Here is an 18,252-nt window from a genome sequence, read left to right on the forward strand (position 1 = left end):
AACTGCATGCCAGGACTTCAAACAATTGCATTTGCAGTGCATTCCCCTTTTACAGTGGTTATAATCTTTGAATCGGTTGGAGCTGGCAATGGAAGTTTAACATTAATGACTTTCTTATTATGGATGGAAAAACCTTTCAGAGCTAATGAGCAGAAACAGGAGCACTTGGCTCCTACCTGGGAGGTGACTCCATGGTCACCACTGGTGCTGGGAGCAGGGCTGGAGTGATGGCTGTGCTGGGTGCAGCTGGGTACAGGAAAGGGCTTCAAGGATCTCAGGGAGAAAAGCAACCAGGAGCCCATCCTGCAGCCACCTGCCAGGTTGCAATGCCTCTCCTGCAATAAACCTTCCTGGGAGCAGCATCCAGCCAGGGACAGCTGTCAAGGTGTGAAAGAGGGGGACAGCCAGGCGAAAACAGGACCCAGGAAGTTTCATGGTTCATTTTCAAGCAGATTCCCATGGCGTACGAAGAGGGTGATCAGGGGAACAGCGTGTGCCCTTGGGGTGTTGGCATCTGCTGGGCACACCAGGCGCACAGTGCCTCGCTACCAAGCAAAAATAAACAAATGCAGCGAGCCACGAAACAGAGCAGCATATGATGAGGACAGGTACTTATGCAAATAGCTGTTAACACTCAGCCAGACAGAGCTGATAAGCTCCCGGGCCAGCTGGAGGCTCCCGCAGCCCGCTGAAGGGGGAGGAGGAGGAGGACAGCTTTAGGATGACAATAGGGAACCTAAAAACAGGAGTGAGGCACAGAGCTGGGAAGGCTGCACGGGGCTGCATTGCTTCCTCACTGACCCACTGCAGCCCCGCTTGGCCGTCACCCCGCTCCCAGAAGCAGCCCTGTGCTGATGCACACCGTGGTAAGCAGTGCCATCCATGGCAACGAGGAGGAAACCCTCTGCCTTGTGAGGATGCAGCACGAGGAGCACAGCAGGGTCCCCACGAGGCTCACACAGTCCCTGCAGCGCTGGCCAAGCACCACAGGTGCACAGCTGAGGCAAATCCTCCTGCAGTGCTGCTGGGGATCCCCCAGGAAGCAGCATCTCTGCTCTGGCTGGGCTGGTGGTAATCAGATAGAAGGGGTTTAAAATAATCATGTCTAAGCAGCTGAAATCCACATTGGAATAGGTAATGGGGTCAGAAGACAAGCGGTGCAGCCAGAGGAGCTGTGGGGCACCAGGCAGGGCACAGCATGAGGCAGGAGCTCAGCACCCCGCTCCTCCAGCACTGGGCAACTGGAAACCTGCGTGGAAGACTCCACATGTCCTGCCTGGGGCCTTGCTCTTGGAAAGACCTAAAAGGAAGAAGGCAGGGTGGAGGACAACACACATCAAGCCAGGGAGCCTCCAGGGCTGGGTTGCTTCTTCTCTCCCTATCGCATCCAGCAGCAGCAGCCTGAGCTGGGCAGGATCCTGCTGCCCCAGAGCTCTGCTGCTCTCAGGGCTCAGTACCAGCAGCTCTGGGATGCAGGAAACCCTCCTGCTCCTGCAGCATCACTGCACACAGGGCCCCAGACCCCAGCCCACAGGGCAGCCCCAAATCCACCTCAAGGAGAGGGGAAAGGAGCAGGAAGGAAAGGAGGGCCACTACTGCCAAGTGCAGGGAATGTTTGCTTTGCAGATTTGCAGCTCGGGTTAGTGACATAACACTGTGATGCTGAGAGGCTGGAGCTGGGCCTTCCTGTGGGATTCCCCTAGGAACAAAATATTACTGCAATGTAAAACCGAAAATTGAAACAGCCTGGTGATTCACCAGAGAAAATGTCTCTCCCTTTTCCCTATTCAGTGAGGCAGAGACGAATGTTGTGGGGGTTGAAAGAAAAACTGAAAAAGCCTTTAATTAATCCCCGGAGGCTAAACGATGCCAGATATGGACAGGATTCCTCCCCTGGAGCAGGGATGTGCTGCTCCGGCTGCAGCGTGGAGCTGGGGGGGGGCTGAGGCTGCTCCCGAGAGAAGCTGCTGCTCACAGGGACTTTTGGAAGTGCTACCTGCCACGGGGAGACCTTCCAAGTTCAAGGTCGGGTTTGTTTGTCTTCCATCCCGACAGACACCAAACGTTTCGTAATATTCAGGAAGTCCCTTTTATCAGCTTCCATTCAATTTGTAAGATTAAGAGGATGGAAAAACAAATACTGCTCCTAGATGGAAAGTGCTGGCAGTGGCCAGGCCAGCACTGTGTTTGTGTGAGGACTGTTAATAGGGCATCTTCTGCTTCCCTGAGCCGGGAGGGGCTGCCTGCAAAGCGAGGTGCTTCTTGTGGGAAGGGTGTGCTGGGGATAACGGCTTTGCTCACTAAAACCCAATGTGCAAAATGATGAGTAAAACACAGAGCATCACAGCTCTCACCAGAGGATGAAGGCAGAGCTCTGGGCTCAGAAAGTGCACTGGAAAAGAGGAGATAACTTGTAGAGGGAGGTCAGCACCAGGTGAGACCTAGGCTGGGCTGAGGTGTGGTGTCGGAGCCCTGAGGTCTCCAGAGGAAGAGACACATAGATAGAAATTTCAGACAAAGTGAAAATGTAGTAACAAGGAGCTCTGGAGCTCAGTGACTGCTGGGGTGACCTCAGGGCCTGGCGGGATGCTCAGCAATAGCAGAGCTGCGAGTCCAGCTGTGAAGGGAGCACAAAACCTGAGCAGGTGCCATGCATGCACCTTTCTTTTACTGACTGCTTTGTGCAGACCTGCATTTCTTCTTGAAGCTCAGAGCTGCAGATTGCATTTGATTCTGATTACAGAGCGGCGGTAATTAAACCTCGGGAGCATTAAGTTAACGAAATGCCTGGATTTTACCGTGATGTGAAATTGGGAGTGAGATTCCGATCTTCACAGTAACTGAAAGTTGTTGGCTGTTTTGCAGATGACTTATTTCCTCAGCTTACATATGAGAAAATCCTCCTGCAGTTTGTTTTTCCCTTGTGCAGACACACACCTTCCTCAGGGAAGTCCAGCAAACGCACCGCCAGCCCTGCATGCTGCTCAGCCTGCACAACAACCACCTTCAGCGCGGCACGGCTCTTTAATAGCACTTTTCAGGACCGGCCTGGTTATCTCCACGTAAGAAACACACCGCAATTAGCAGCAGTGTGCTGTCAGAGCAGCACAAGCAGAAGGCAGTAAGGCTGCAGGCTGCACCCGCTCCGCTTCGTGCAGGCACCGGTGAGATCAGTTATTCTGATAATCACACAGTTGCTTGTACAAGAGATTGGGCTCCGTCACTTTCAAAGGACAGATGTTGCCACCCAGGCTTTCATCGTATGTTTTCTGAGTAAAGCACGTCCTCCCAGCAACAGGTTTACCGCAAAATCCTTCCAGCAGAGCAGGTATTACTCACCCAGTTGCCTTCTTATGCAAACGTGCCGGCAGTGGGACTGGGGGACGAACCGTCTGAGCGCAGTGCTGCTGGAGATACCCATCCCTCCGTGGCACCTGCAGTCCTCAGCCAAGAGCTGCCTCGGGGCTCTGGTGCTGTGCTCTGGGCAGAGCTGTCCCCGCAGACTTGCCCTGTTGGAGCACCGGGAGCTGCATGCTTCAGTGAGTCCCTTCACCTTCATCATCCTCACCTCGGCCCCAGCCGTGTGCTGAGTGGCAGCAGCTGTGACAGCACGTGGGAGCACACACAGCTACACAAGTTCTTTATGGAGAGAGTGGTGAGGTGCTGGAACAGCTGCCCAGAGAGGCTGTGATGCCCCGTCCATCCCCGGAGGTGTTCAAGGCCAGGTTGGATGGGGCCCTGGGCAGCCTGGGCTGCTATGAAATGTGGAGGTTGGTGGCCCTGCGTTGGTGGGGGGTTGGAGCTTCGTGATCCTTGAGGTCCCTTCCAATCCTGGCCATTCTGTGATTCTGAGATTCTGTACGCAGCCACTTCTGCAAGGTGAGAACTGGGAGAGCTCCCGGCATACCTGCAGTGCTGCCTGGGAGAGAAGTGTCAGGAGGAGATGCAGTGAGTGCACAGAGCCACTGCTCCCTGCTAACACCCATGACAGCAGAGCACCCTATGGGACCCTGAGTACCGCCTCCAGCAGCATTCCCATCGATGTTCCCAAACCTGAGCAACAAGTGCACTTCTGGCAGATGCTCCCCACTGCACGTGGAGTGTTTGGGAGGAGAAAGTGCATCGCTCCTCAGTGTCTGTCCCACCTGCATGGAAACACACCAACCCAAACCCAAAGCCGTGATAAAGGGCTCTCTGCAGAGAGAAAGGCGGTTGCTGCTGGGGCGGGTGAGAGCTAAGACAGTGTGATGGTGGCTTTCAGTTTGAAGAGAATCAGAAAGAAGAAGCTGCTTTGTAGACATCTGCATTTGCTCCTGAAAGAATCTGAGTTATTCTATTACTCACATCAAATGAAACCTTCAGGAAGTGCTGCTGCTCTGCACTCAGGATCTCACACCTCCTGCACATCCTACCACACTGGGATGGGATGCTCTCCCAGTCCAACTGTGTGCATACACAGATCCAACTCCCCCATCTGAATCCAACGCTTTTACATCTCATCTTTGAACTCTCACGTGAAAGAAAACTGATATAAAAGGAAAATGTTCTCAAACCATGCAAAGAAATGAAGGCAGATGAGAGATTTGGGGCAGAGGAAAGACCAGCTGATAATCATCTGCGTTTGACAGAACAAGCAAAACAATCTTTGAAAACCCCATCTAGGCATTATTCTGCATTCTGGCATTAAGGACAACATGACTTGATTGCGTCTTTTCTCAGGAATGGGCAGACTGGCTTGGTGGTTTGGAAAAATACAAGTAAGCATCTATTTTTTAATTATTACTCTTTTTTCCACAGACCACTGCCATTTCTGATTTGAGTGATGGGCAGAGTCAGAAAGGATAAACCACCACAAGACCAGACTTTCTCATCATGTTTTTTGCTAGGAAGTTCTGGAACTCTCAGGAGAAGCCTCATCTGTGCGAAGCTGCTGTCAGATGATAAAGCATTTGGCAGAGCAAAAAGCCAGGGTGCCACCCACGCTCTGTGATGCCAATTGGTAATGACATCAAAGTAAATACACAGTAATCAAAATATAAATTGGAAAAATACTCCAATATCCCCCAAAGACTGCAACACAGCTACAGAGCGGAGCAACCCAAATCCCCGCTCCCACCCTTCCCTCGTTGCTGTCACTGTGTCTCCCAGCACTGGGCCCAGTGGTGCTCTGGGGCTGTTTGGAGGAGGAGCAGCACAAGGACGTGGATCAGCCACCCCTGTCTGCAGAGAGCCTGCAGCATTTGGGGTTTCTGTGCCTCCAAAGCTACACAGCACTGCCCTCCCTTTCAGCAGGCGATGGATGGGCTGATCCTCTCCTTCCTGCTCTCCTTGTTCTCTCTCTCTGCTCTCGGCAAAGCATTACCCACCACAACCCAAGGAAGGTCCTTGCACTCCATCCTTTTATGTCCCCATGGGTATGAGTGCCCGCAGAACTGCAGGGCTGTCCTGTCTGCTTTGGGTGAGCACCTGCAGCTCAGCTCTGAGAGGCCCTCTCATGCCTGCACACCACTGCGCTCCTGGCCCTCGCATCTCAGAATCTCTCCCTGTACTTCAGACAAACTTTGTTTTCAGCAGAAACTGCTCCTTTCAGCCTTCACCTCTAAACCAAGCCTGTGTTATGGCAGCCGAAATGTCCTGGCTAAGTTAGAGGAGGAAGCTGTGCACAAAGCCATGAAGTTGTGCATCTGCTGCTGCAGGAGAGCAGCAATGCGTTCCCACTGCAGCGCGCCGGCAGTTGGGCCAGCCCTGAATTACATGCTGGAGTGAGAGCTTCCCTTGTGGTCACACAAAAAAGAAAGGCTTTAAAAACACCATTTTAAATGGTGCCCAGGGGTATATTTAAAGAATAGCTAGCCAAATTCCACACTGCTTTGGGCTGCTGGAACGCCGCTGGGCTGCGGCGGGGCTGCAAAGCAGATAAGAAAGCGCAGCGCTCGGCCAATTAGTTTTAACCATCATTATATAATATTGATGTCATATTGAATATACATATATATATTCTGGTGCAGCGGCTGAAATTAAATTGATTTATTAAGTTGATACCGCGCACCGATGCCAAACTACCAGGTAATTGATCAGCTGCCTCGAATGAACTCCAACATGTAATTTCCAGCACAATTTGACTGATCAGCAATACCATAATTGGTTGCAAATGTCCTTCCTTCTATTTGTTTTGTTAAGTGGCTTTTTCATTAACGCTGCGGAGCCAAGTAAATAAATATGACTTTACTATTGGGCTGAAAGCAGACAATAGTTGAGAAATGGATCCAGACCGGGACAGGGCTGTACGATGCTGCACAGCCAGCACTCAGTTTTTATATTCTCCCAGTTTTGCTGTGTTTTGTGTTTGCTTTAGAATATAATTCCTTTTAGCAAAAGGGACTTGGCTGACAGTACGTTACACAAAACGCGGATCTGTTTGGATTTATGTCCCCAAATGCCTTAAGTCGACAGGTTTGCTACAAAGCCAAGCTTAGCTCATGGCTCTCAGATGGCCCTGCAGAGAGAGCACACTGAATCAGGTCCCCAGGAAGGGGCTCAACAGGAAGCACACAGACATCCCTGCCGTCATACAGAGCAGGTAGGGCTGGGGTGGTCTGTTGGAATAGAAAGGTGAGAGTACACCTCGGCAGCACAGCTATCCCACCAGGTACTGCATTGGATAACTCGTGTCATTCCCAGAATGTGTCCAGAACATTGCTTTCTGAGTGTGTAATTCCTCAATACATGCTCTGCAATGCTTTCCCCAGCTCTTATGTTATCCTCTGCTATCGATTACGGCCCATTTCTGGCTGTATTCTAAGCACTTGTAACCGTGTGAGCTGGGCGATGAATTGTGGCTATCTGGTGACTTCCCAGCAATGAAACATTATTGCAGACCTTTCACTGAGTCACCACAACACATTACAGGAGCACGGGCAATAAAAAATCGTGTCTGAAAGAATAAAGGCATTGAGTCAGGAGAGAAGAACTAATCCGTTATTTCCAACTGCTCTCAGCAGTTCGGGACTTTATATCTGTGCCTCTTTTTGTCCACCAGACTCTGCCAAGCACAATGATTGTTTTACTTCTGGTAGCTCCTTAAATATGTTCAACAAAGGCTTATTCCAGTGCAAATGACATGCAAGCCTAAGCTCCTTACTCCAGGGGTGTTCTTTGGCCTTCCCATTTGGACCGCCAAGACACCAGTGTGTTGCAAGGAGGCACGCTCCATTAGTGAGCCTCAAACCTACCCACAGAAGACACTGGGATGAAGGCAGTTGGGATCTGTTATCCCTCTCCTTTTGCCTATTGCTGAGGTCCAGATGGCAGCTCTGCAGCACAGCAAGGTGTGAGCAAGGAGAAGGGGAGCAGCTGTCCCTCTGGAGCCACGAAGGCACGCATGGTGCAGAGCTGAGGTCTGGGATCTTGCATTTGCTTTATGAAGAGTTCAACACAGCCATTACTCAGCAAATAATAGTGAGAAACAGGTCTGTAATTGGTGTGCTTAGACTGCAGCCAATTATTAGCACTTACTATGGTCTCATGTATGTAAAACCCAGGGTGAGTGCTGTCATGTAAGGGCCTGTCCTGCAGCGTCTGCTCTGGGTATGAGCTCAGCTGAGCAGGGTCACGGACAGCAGCACACGGCTGGGCACAGAACCCTTCCCTATTTGGGCTTTGAGAGCCACGGAGTCACTGAATGGCTGAGTTGGAAAGGACCTTTCAAGCCCCTCGGGTCCCAGTCCCCTGCAATGAGCAGGGACACCCACAGCTTCATCCCAGCCTGTGCTGGCTGCCTGCACCTCACCAGACAGCCCACGCCATCCTGGCTCTGCAGGCAGATCTGTGGGGAAGCACTCCAAGGGCTCCTGGATGGCAGCAGAGGACACAGCAGCGCTCCAGAATAAAAGCAGGAGGTTTCTCTAACAGCATTTCTTGCTTCTGTCACCAAAGGCGCTTCTTCCAAAACCCAAATCTCAACTTCACCAGCCCACAACCTGTCTAAAATCTAGGGCAGAGTTCCTGGCGAAGCATGCAGCAGAACCAAAGCTTGCTTTTCCTGTGAAGAATGAAGCTGGTGTGACCCTGTTGATCAGTGAGGTTCATTAAGTGGGTGTGGGGTCATTTTCCCCACAGCCTTCACAGAAGAAGGCTGCCAGCAGGCAGATTGTGAGCAGCCGAGGGCACAGGGCTGCCCGGGCAATGGGGCTGCTGGGCTGCCAAGGTACTTCGGAGCATCCCTCCCTCACAGCACAGCACCGGTGCCAGTGACTAAGCAGTTTCCATAAATCAAGCTGCAGCAGATTTCAGAAGCCTAATAATAACGTGGAGATGTAAAAATAATAATAATATGGTGGTTTTAACGTTAAAAAGGTCACAGATAAGTGTAATAGGCATTCTGGTGTTGAGACTTGCAGCTTGGTTTCGAGCAATTTTAACACTCCGTTTGATGTCTCGTCTTGGGGAGTTAGAAACTGGAATTCAACGATGCAATTAAAAGGCAGCCCTGATGTAATCTGAGCCTCCTTCTACTGCTGCCCTCGCCGTTTCACCTTTTCCTCCTTTGCATCCCGCAGGTCAGAAACACTGATGCTGCACTGCAGGGCCCTGCTTGCCCAGGGGTGCCCAACCCTGGGTCCAGCAGGGTCTGCTCTGAGCAGCAGATGCACAGAGCTGGCTGTCCTGGCACCCCAAGTGCTGCCCAGCACCTCCAGCCCTGCGTGCCCACTGTGTCCAAAGCTCTGCAGCTGGCACAGAGCAAGCGCTGCTCATTGCATTTATTGCAACTGTCTCATTCCTACTTTGCTTGTATCAGTACAACTTAATCCAACCAGTCACCATCATGAAACGGAGCACATTAAGGCCCTGGCCATAGAGAGGTGTTGCACTGCGCTGAATGCAATCCTTAAGGGGTCCTGCATCTGTACCTCCCCGTTAGAAATTCTAAGCTCCCATCTGCACAGCACATCTCCACCGAAGGCCTTCCAGACCTTTGATGTACACGTGCTGCAGCACAGTTCTGCAGAGCAGGCACGGCTTTGGGCTGCAGCCCTGCAGGAGGAGGTGCATGGCTACACGTGTGTTCAGTACCAGCAGGATGAGACACAGGGACTGTGAGCTGCAGACATTCCTATGGCAGCATTAATGGAAACACTATGGAGCTCCACCTCTGTATCACCACTTTGGTTGTATTGGGGGACCCATCTTCCCCGAGCTCCCAGTCCAATCCAGGACAGGCTTGAGTTCTATTCCCACTATCAAGTTATTCTGTCAGTAGGGGATAATACTGAAGAGTTTAATTTATACACTGCAGCATAACATCACCACCACATTATAATGCAAAAGCGCATCATGCTGATTGCACTATCAGGGTGCAAGAAATGATGCTAGCAGAAAGTAATTCAGCTTTATACCACTTCAGTCTGCTGGTTAACCTGTTACAATGCAACTTCTGTGGATGGGGAAACTGAGGCACAGAGCAAGGGCTCTGAACACATCTGGGGCATCTCACAGCATTGTGGGGTCAGGGCTCTGCTCTGGGCTATGGGAAATCCAGCAGAAATGGCTGCATCTGTGTGCCCTAATTCCACATCCATGGAAAGGGGATAACAATGCACTCTGTTGTGAGGTGATGAGCCAAAAAAGCTATTATGGGAGCTGTGTAAGTTGCTATAAATACCTGAAGAACGAGGACATTTGGTATTACACTAACAGAATACAAAGTCTGTATGAGCCTTTGCATTTGGAGATGAAAGTTTGAGATAACTCCAGGAAGCTGCAAAATCTCTCCTGGAACTTCCCTCACAGCACTGCTGTTCTCCTGAAGGCTGAGGGCCATCCCTGCCCCTTACAGATATGGATCTCTAGAGCTTTCAGGCTGCTCCTGGCTGAATTAACTTTCACAGGGAGGAGTTCACTGCTGGAGCAGCAAGCAGCAGGGCTTCACAGCTCCTTTTCAAGCTCCAATCAGGCCAGCATGGAGAGGTCATGGACTGTTTTACCCCTCCTGGCTTTCTCCTCAAGTCAGGTAGCTTCAAGGCCCTTTCACATCACCCAGAGGCTTTCCCCTGCCAGCTCTGGTCCTTTCTCCATGCAAAAGGTGCTCAGCTCCTGCACAGCTGTGACCCTACTCCAGGGACTTTCCTGCAAGATCCAGTAGATGCAGACAAAGCAAAGGTGCAAACCTTAAGGCGAGGGGAGGAAAAAGAGCTGTTCTGCATAGGCAGTGCAGCAAAGCTCAGATGGAGCAATGCATCTCCCCCCTGGGAGGATGCGTTGGTTCCTGCAGCCCTGGCACCTCCTGGGACACAGCAGGTGGGCTTCCCACAGCTCCATTTCCCAGCCCCTAGGAAGGAGCCCAGGGACACCTCTGCACCCACTGCAGGTGGAAAGGCCCCTCGAGTACACAGGACTCCTGCAGGATCAGAAGGATTTCAGGACTAATCTCCATCCTCCTCCAGGGCAGTCCCCAGCCCTGTGTGGGTTAATTGAGCAAAGCACCAGCAAAGGAGCTCCGTGTTCTGTCATTCCCCATGCTGTGCAGTGGCTGTGATGAGAGGCAAGGAATAAAGAAGCGGAGAAGCTGTCAGTAATCCCATCTCACTGCTACTGCTCCCAGACAGATGATGTATTATGTTGACAGCAAAAGGGAGGTGCCTCAGGCAAAAAAAAAAAGTACCACAGGAAACGTTTTGCCACCCATGGCCTCATCAAAACGTTTGTTCCTGGGCAGATGTTCCATTCCTGATTCAGCTGTTTTCAACAAATGGATCCATACCTTTTGCTGAGCACCTGTGCAAGTGGAAAACTGGCAGAGCTGCAGCAAAGCTGCGCTCAAATGCATTTGTTGAGCTGTACAGGATGGAGTGTACAACTGTGCCACGAGGTGCAGAGCCTGATTGCCCACGTCACCCAGTGGAGCTGAGGAACAGAATGTGCTCAGGGTGGGCTGCTGGCACAAGGCAGGATGGAGTGTCCTGGGGAAGGAGCAGTGCATGCTCCTACCTACTCTGGTGTCATTCAACTTAGAGAGCTCCCATTTAGTATCTCAAGTTTTTCAGTACTTTCAAATTTTCATATTACTGTTTCTGTTTTCAAGAGCAGGCAATGAGAGCTGAAAGCATTGGGCAGAGCTGCCCTCAGACTGGTGGAAAAAAAAGTGCCTCAGCACAGAAACAGTATATGCAGTAATGAACCTATACACGAGGGTCAACTGTCAGCTTTCAGTGAGAAAGAAAGGATCAATTTAATTATCATTCTCAGTTCCACACATATGTACACAAAACCAGGAACAATCTGCACCTATTGCATTAGGACGTGCTGAAACCACGTGCTCCAGCAATGAACTGTGCAAGAATGTGCTACAGCACAGCAGCAGCCCCACTCACAGGGTGCAAAACAGGCATTCAGCTTGGAGTACCGCACTTTACAGACAAGAGAAATAGATATAAGTGTCAACTGCATCGTTTGCAGTTCATATTAAGTATTTAGAAATGGATTTTTAAAGGTGTGTGGACATTGCAGAAGCCCCAGCAGCACTGCCCTGAGTGCTCTCCAGCCAAATGCCAGCAGCTCTCAGCTCCCCAGCAGTCCCACACTGCACCTGACATCTTATCTGGAACCACAGCCACTTCCACCCTGGCACCTGCTGCCAGGAGCTGTTTGGCCACATCCTCAGCCCTTCTGGGAACGCCCTGCTGCTCTCCACTGGCTGTTTGTCCCAGCACGTGGCATGGGAAGGGATGTTCAGGCCTTGCTGTTCTGTTTGTGCAGGTGTAAGTCCTGCTGGGCTGACACTCCTGTGGACAGCCTTCAAACACAAGGCTGACCTGGGCATGGTGAACACAGAATGTGCCTTGCAAACGACATCCAGCAACTACAGATGTAAATAGCAAAGGATGATTTCCTGAATGTTTTCACACCCAGAGGACACCTCTCAGTTTTCCTCAGTCCTGTTCCATAACTTAGCTTCTCCCACACTACACAGGGATTCAACTATGCTGCATTTTCCTGGGGCTTCACGTGCTGGAACCACTGCAAAAATACAACAAAGATTTCTACTTAATACTGACTAATTTGAGTATCTGACTATGTAAAGGATAATTTCACTAATACTGATTAATTAATCAGTGTTCATTAAGGTGAGGTGACAAACTGAGAACTGATATGAAGTGCTATTAGATTTGCTAGGAGTGGTCACTGGTGCTCGCAAAGCAACAGCAGCCAAGGAGAGAGCAGAGCCCTCTGGGTCAGCACATCCATGCCCCCAGCTGGGCAGCAAGTCAGATTTAGACAACTCCCTAAATATTAGAGTAATATATCTGGGGAAGACCCAAGGGAAGAGACTTTTGCATGCATGCTGCCACAGCACATCTCCTGCACCCACAGCCTGGAGCTGCAGGAGGAAAGTGGAGCTGGCTGGGGTGAGCGCAGTGCTGGAAGCTCAGTGCCTTCAGCTGTGCAAAGCTCCAGCCCAAAGCAGTGCCCCCCAGCATCCACTCATCTGTGGCACCTCTGTCCCCCAGCACCAACACCAGGCTTTTCAAGAAGCAGACACAGAAACCTCTCAGTTTGGTGCTATCCAGCATTCTGGGAAATGGTTCACAGAAACCCAGAATCTTCCCATACTGACCACCACCAAACCCTTCCAACACTCCTGCTGGCACTTTCCTAAAGCTTTACGCAGTTCCCATTGCAAAGCCACAGGTCCAACTCCCATACCTTCCTGCTCCCTCACCACAGAGCACTGCAGTGCCCATTGCTTCCCTCTTACAGGCACTGCCCTCAGCACACTCTTTCCATCCCTGCCACTTCCCCGGCACCCCCAGTCACACTGCATCCCACCCAGCCTCCCCAGGTGCATTTCCAAGCCTCATTTCATTTCATCAAAGCCCTGCATTTCTTTTTGGTGACACGATTTGTCAACACATTCAGTTCATAACAGAAAAAAAGGCTGATCAAAGAATAGCAGGTAACTCTTATTTACCGTGTGAGAGCAAACCAAATTGCTGCTGTAGCTCTGTATTAGCAGCTTTGTGCCTTTTTCAGCATTTCAGCTGCAACACACTCTTCAACTCAGGACAGACAATTTAATAACCAAAAGAGAGGGAAATTTCCCCCTCAGAAAAACAAAGCTCCATGCCAGCACTACAGTGCAGAGAGCTGCAGCCTGCAGGCAGTGCATGGCCCTGGGCACAGCACTGGGTTTGGACCTGGTGTGGGATGAGCAGTGCATGGCTGTGCAGCCACACTACAGTAGGTTGAGGATGGTTACGGTGCTGCTTCACTTGGTAAGGGAGCTGGGGAGAAGGAGAGGGCTGCCATACCAAAGAAAGCAGCGACTGGCAGCGTTTGTTGAAATTTAGATTCGAATTTCAATTTGCAATAAGCCTCACATCACTTAGATTCATCGCTTTGTCCAAGTTGGGATTTGAATGTCATTGTTTTTGCCTCCATTTGGGCACAGCTCTGCTGCAGGACATCAGCCCCTCCTGCACACCCAGGAAGGCCCTGCTATGCCCCAAGGTCCTGCCCCAGCATCTCTCACGCTGTGCCATTCCTATAATGGAACCATCCCTATCACTTCTTTAATCTTCATTTCCTGCAGGCTCCTAACTGCCCCAAGCACTGAGCTCCCCACAGCCATGGCTGCAGCTCCTCCCTGCAGCCCAGCCCCAAGGGCTGCACATCACATCCCACTGCTCTTGTTCCCATTCTAAGGAAACCTGCCCCAAGCAGCCTCCAGAAGCAGCTATTTCAGGGCCAGAAGTGCCCACTCGTTCCCTCACCTGACCCTTCAGTCTGTTAGAATGAAAAGTCTCCCTTTCCTTAACAGCAGAGCAGATATGACACTGCATACACTGTGCTTCATATTACAATAAACCCGGCCTGGTCAAGATTAGCAGCGCTCTGTAAGGCTCTGCTTCTCATTTTCTGTATGAGCTGTAAATAAGGCGGCAGGGCAGTTACCTGGGAGGGAGCAGAGCCATCGCTGTGCCGCAGCACACGGCCACCTCCTTGCTCACTGCTACATCAAAGGCAGAGCCCTGCCTTCAAAGGCAGGCAGAAGGCTTTTTTCTGGAGAAATCCACACCCCAACTCCTAAGCATATGTGAAAGGGAGGGTTTTCAGCTTGTCACTTGAGTGACTTGAAACAAATCAGATGTTGGACCATATGGCTTTGGGGCTTTTGTTAGGCTGTATGCTTTTTTCATTACAGATGAAGCCAATGGTCCCCCCCCAGGGACGCAGGCTGCACACAGGTAGAGCCAGGCAGAGGCATGCAGACTGCTGGCTACACTGCAAAAGGCGATTGAGAGATTTTCCTACTTCCATACTGCATCACCCATTTTACAAACCACATCATCATGCTAACGGCATGTAGTGACAGGACAAGGGGAAATAGCTTTAAACTGGAAAAAGGAAAATTTAGACTAGATATTAGGAAGAAATTCATTACTGTGTGATGAGTCACTGGAACGGATTGCCCAGCAAGGTTGTGGATGCTCCCATCCTGGAGGTGCTCAAGGCCAGGCTGGATGGGGCTGTGAGCAACCTGGTCTGCTGGCAGGTATCCCTGTCTATAGCAAGGGGGTGGAACTAGATAATCTTAAAGGTCCCTTCCAACCCAAGCTACTCTATGACCTTCCACAGTCCCACCTGTTTGCCACTCACACCTGCAAGTTCCAGGGGTCTCCATGAGGGGTACTCAGAACAGAGCAGTCAGGAGCCACAGGTTCCCCAACATGGACCTACAGCTGGTTGTGTGCCTGCACCTCAGCTGGCAGCATCCAATGGAACAGTGCTAACCAAAGTGAGCAACCTGAGGAACCTACGTGCAAAGGAGGGTTTGAAGGGGGAACTGCTGTTCATCTCCTGCCAGCAGGATAGAACTGCACCAACAAGAAACTGCTCCAAGAGGCAGAGGGAATTTTTCAGCTTTCCTTCCATCTAGAGTTAAGGCAAAGAGTCTTTCTGCACTGCAGGATTGACAAGAAACCACCTCTCTACTAACTGCAGAGAAGATTTATGATACCGGATCATTATAAAGCAGAATAAAAAGTGATTGCTGTAATTAAGCATGACCAGAAGTTGGCTGTTAAGGAGAAAAATGTCCCTGATGAGTGTTCCAGTGCTGCTGACATGCAGATGCAATGGAGCAGGAGTCTGACTTCTCACAAACCACAGCTCTCCTAAGTCCAGCAGCACTTACATCACACCCAGCAGCAAAGGCTGTTCATCATACAGATGGCATTTTGTTCAAGCACCACAACTGCAGCCCGGTTAAGGAGCAATAGAGGCAAGCAAAAGTGATCTTGAAGTTTTGGTCCTCTGCATTGTGCTCTAATCCTTTTCACTGCTTCCCCAACAAACACAGCAGAAGTCTGCCCACTGATGCCCATCAGCTCTGCAGCCCCGCTGGGTTGCAGCCAGTGCCCACATGGTGTGTCACATGGGATCTGCTGCTCTGCTCCATTCAACACAGGAATCAGGCATAAGAAAATCATACTGTAAATATTTGGTGAAGTATGAGGTGCAAGCATCGTTAAGAACACTTTGGTAATATCTCACCCTATAGTCTACAGCATTTTGGCAATGCATTGATGATACATAACTGAGACAAATAAACCTGAGCCTTTCTAACAAGGGTCATATATTACAAACCAAATAGGTTTAAAATCCAGTATTGAAATGCTCAAAATTTAGGTGACCGTTTGCAGTGTGTGGCTAAGAAAAGTTACAAATGTGGATCTGTATGCAGGGCTTCAGCTTGGATACATTATCCTTATCATTTAATATTACATTTTGAGCCTCGTGAAGAAATTAACTCATTTTTAACATCCCAATCTCAGCTGTGCCAGAAAAGCAGCACAGGGGCACTCACCTCCTTAGCAAATGTTGTCTTCAGCTCAGCCTGCTACCTTACAGCCCATCCCAGCACAGAGAGCAGCTGGAGTGGGTATTCATTCAGAATAGGATCCCTCACACTGCACTTACCTGCCAGGCACCAGCCAGCCAACATGTGCCAGGGAGGGGACAGGCAGTAGCACAGCTGACCCTCACCTTACAAGGGAAGCAACTGCCTGACCCTCCAGCACTGCAAGGTGACCTCTGCCAGGGAATATTGCGAGAACACCTGAAAACAAAAAGGATGTCTTTTGCTCTAAGCAAAGCACTCCTCCATAAGCTGCACAGTAAGCCATGGGCTGGCTGCTGCCCATTATGGCAGAGGTCACAGCATCCCAGCTGCTGAATGCACCGGGAGGAAAATTGCTGTGCAGCTGTGAAATATGATTACAGATGTAACATCTTCATTTCCTTCCCTTGATTCCTTTCTTCCAGACAGATGAAGCGATGCAGAGGAAGGTGGTGCTCACTGAGGCCGGCTTGCTCAGCATCCTGCTGTGGGAACAATTGTGCAGCACTCTCCAGGAAGGTTGATGAAATGTAAAGTGTCTGATTTGTTCTGCTGCCTGCCACAGGAAGGGCCAGGCCACAAGCAGCTGCCTGCAGCACAGCACTGCCCAGGTGAGGAAGGAGCAGGGCTGCCCTGGACAGATGTGCTGCTTGGTGCTGCCCACTGCTATGGCAGTGAGAAGCAGCCACCTCTGGGGGACAGCTTTGGTTGTAGGCATTTCTTGGATGGTAGAAATAGAGGTACTTTGCAGAGGGTACAGGCTGATGGGAAATGGCAACCTTAGCACCGCTGCAAAACTGGAGCACCTCTCTTGGGGTGGGCTGTGCACCTGTGGCACTGCAGAAGCCTCAGAGTTCCTGGCAATGAATAACATCCATCACTACCAGGCAGTGCCTTTGACTTTTAGCTACTGCCTGGAGGGTCAAACACTGCTCCAGGGGGGTCTGCAGTAGAGGATGCTTTATGGCTTGCTCCCTTCCCTGTACTCACTGACTGCAAATACACAACACTTTGCCACTTAAGAGGTGATCTGAGCCCCCAGCTTAGCTCTTGAGAGGCATGGAAGAGCTTACCATGGCAGCCTTTACAAGCTCTGAGGCTCACCTTGAACTTTGGACATTACATTGGAGCATTAGGCTTAAAAGGATGCTTTAAATTGGGTGATGCCCAGTTTTAATTTTCCTCTAAATTATCTTCCTAAAAAATATAAAAGAAATGAAAATGCTGCAAGAGGACAAAACCAAAATATCTGCACTGTCAAATGCCTGACAGAAGTCAATATATTTGACATCTACTGCTTTCCTTCTAGCCACACGGTCTGTTAGTCTTTAAACTGAAATTAGAGTGCTTTGACACGATCTGTTCTCAGCAAACCTGTACTGGCTGCTGCTCATCTTATTTTCCAGGGTGGTGATTATTTGTTGCAGCAGTTTTCTGGATGTTCTGGGCAAGCTGACCGTTGCATCACTCTCCTGCTCCTTCTTCCCTCACCTCTCCCACCTTTCAGAGATAAGCAATACATCAGTTTTCTGCTATCACCCCAGTCCTCCCATGAATTCAGAGATACCATTAACACTTCTGAGATTACCAAAGCCAGTTCTTCAGTACTGTAGGATTAAGGCAGCCCCAGCCAATTTAAAAACCTCTGACTTATCTAAGAGCTCTTTAGTCTGTTTTTCCCTCATCTAGACTGATTTTTTTGTGTGTTAATATTAATTGTGCCACATGCTTATACACCATTTGTTTCCTATTGAAGATTGGACAGAAAGAACATAAACTCCTTATTTTCATTGATTAGGAGCTTTTTCTCTCGCTGAAGTAACAGACAAATCTTTAATTTGCTCTCCCTCCTCTTATCAGTGGGTTCAAGAACCATTTCTTGTTACCCCCAAAGTCTATTACTAGCTACATTGGATTTTCTTCATTTATGTTTTTCCTTTACAGATTTGAGCTATTTCTTTATGATCATCTGCAGTAATCTTACAGACCAACCAGTTTTCATGGTTATTTCCTCTGATGCCAATAAGGAATTTGATTCAGGAGACCAGCTGCATCTCCTGTAATTTCTACACACTGGAATAATTGGCATTTGGCCTCTTCCCTCCCATGGAAGCCATCAGTTCCCCAAGCTCATGGAACTCCCTGTTGTTAAGACCAGCTTCCCTTCCCTTCTATGGACCATGAGCACTAGAGGTCCTTTGGCAGCATCACCAGTCTTCCACTTTCAGATTTTCATCTCCTTTCTTCTCACCACACGAGGTGCCCAAGAGCTCCACCTTCAACACTTCCGCTCATCTTTTATATCCAAAAATTGCCCATAAGTCTCAGAGAAGGCCCTCAATCCGCATCTTCAT

This window comes from Tetrao urogallus, assembly GCF_951394365.1.
Source record: "Tetrao urogallus genome assembly, chromosome: 14".
NCBI classification, from domain to species: domain Eukaryota; kingdom Metazoa; phylum Chordata; class Aves; order Galliformes; family Phasianidae; genus Tetrao; species Tetrao urogallus.